General features: G+C 37.1%; 1 non-coding gene across 1 annotated transcript; it reads left to right on the forward strand.

The window, feature by feature from the left end:
- The first annotated feature begins 638 nt into the window (after nucleotides 1-638).
- Nucleotides 639-741, forward strand: LOC129066789 (U6 spliceosomal RNA). The gene has a single exon (XR_008528727.1). It is a non-coding gene; the product is annotated as a U6 spliceosomal RNA (small nuclear RNA).
- Nucleotides 742-1,976: the final 1,235 nt, after the last annotated feature.

Here is a 1,976-nt window from a genome sequence, read left to right on the forward strand (position 1 = left end):
CGGCAGTCAATCCACTGAGCCACACCAGCCAGGGCCTAATTCTTTATTTGCAACACCATATAGCACTCTAACCATGTAGAGACCCAGAATTTAATAGGTTTCCATACAGGAAAGTACAAAATATCATTATTTGATCAATGAATGAAGGCAGTGAAGTATTTAACCTTCCTTTTTTTTTCCCCCAACTATGTTTTAGTGTAAGTTCCTTATAGACAAATTCTGGCTAATAAATGCAAATGGAATGAAAAAATTACAAAATCACCATTTTGTAAGCTCTAATTAGATAATGGATTTAGATAAGGATCAGCAGTCATTGGGGATTTCTAAAACCCACTGGGTGAAAGATTGAGGGGAACTTCAAAATACCAATAATACTTGCACCCACAAATTAATTTTAGCATCAGAAAAAGAGAGGCCACCCAAGAGAGTTGAAAACATATGTTCACACAGAAACCTGTACATAATGTTCATAGCAGCAGCATTCATAACAACCAAAAATGGAAACAATCCAAATGTCCATCAACTGATGAATGGGTAAACAAAATGTGATATATCCATAAATCGAATATTATTCAGCCAAAAAAATGAAGTAGTGACACATGCTACAATATAGATGCACCTTAGAAACATAATGTTAAGTGCTCGTTTTGGCAGAACATGCACTAAAATTGGAATGATACAGAGATTAGCATGACCCCTGTGCAAGATGACACACAAATTTGTGAAGCGATCCTTATTAAAAAATATATATGCTTAAGTGGCCAGATACAAAAGGCTACCTATTTTGTTATTCCATTTATATAAAACGTCCAGAATTGGCAAATCCATATCCATAGAGACAGAAAACAGATAGTGGTTGCCAGGTGCTGGGGGGAGGGGTGGAAGGGGGAGTGACTCTTAAGAGATGTGGGGTTTCCTATGGAGGTGATGGAAATGTTCTGAAACTTGATAGTGCACAACATTGCGAACATATTCAAAACTATTGAAGTGTACACTCTAAAATGTAGAATTTTATGTTATATGAATTATTTTGCAATTTAAAAAACATATCTAGGAAATTTAGAGAGACAACCAAAAAGTAGGTGCCTCTTGCTATGTTGCAAAAGCAAGTGCATAGCATCACTTAAAAAGTGAACCTGGATCTGATTAAGCCTTTAGGTGTAACAACCAGTTTATAGGAAATTCATGGGATAGTAGAGCATATTTCACATCGTTACAGGGGGAAAGTGCAATCTGTCGGATTCCAGAAGTGGGGCATTCTTCAGGACAAATAACCTGGTTTCTTAAATCAATAAAGAGCAAGGGGAAGAATTATGAATGGAAGAAACTTAAAAGGCCTATCAACCAAATGCAATCAAAGAACATTAAAAAATACTTATAAAGATATGTACTGAAGAATTCACAGATGAAATTGTATAACACCTGGAATTTGCTTCGAAACAATCCAGTGCGCCAGGGCGGGGAGGGACGAAAGCGGTACGGATGAAACAAGAGTGCTTGTGAATTGACAGTTGTCAAACTGCTTGATAGATACAGAGAGGTTTATTACACTATTCCCTCCTACTTGTAATGACTGGAAATTTACACAATAAAAAAAAATGAGGTTTGACTTATCCATGAATTTGGAGCACATTTACAAGTTATATCTTATTTGATGGAAAATGGGCTGAGATCAAATAATTGAGTCTGAGGTGACTCATACTTTATTGAAAGCTGAAATTAAAAAGCATGTGTCTGAAGTGACCAGCCCAAATTATTTTATTATTACTGTTATTATAGCAATAACTAAATTGGAAGTGAGTCAGGGGCACCAGGACCCTCCCAAAGAGGGAGGAAGAAGTGTGGCCTTCCGAACACCCAGAGACATGTTCAAACTAAGTTGTTGGCTTCCTTCATTCCCTTCTTCCTTCCTCTCTTTCTCCTTCCTTCCTTCCTTCCTTCCTTCCTTCCTTCCTTCCTTCCTTCCTTCCTTCCTT

This window comes from Pteronotus mesoamericanus, unplaced genomic scaffold (genome assembly GCF_021234165.1).
Source record: "Pteronotus mesoamericanus isolate MK-2021 breed Mesoamerican mustached bat unplaced genomic scaffold, CSHL_Meso_final contig_2, whole genome shotgun sequence".
Taxonomy (NCBI): Eukaryota; Metazoa; Chordata; class Mammalia; order Chiroptera; family Mormoopidae; genus Pteronotus; species Pteronotus mesoamericanus.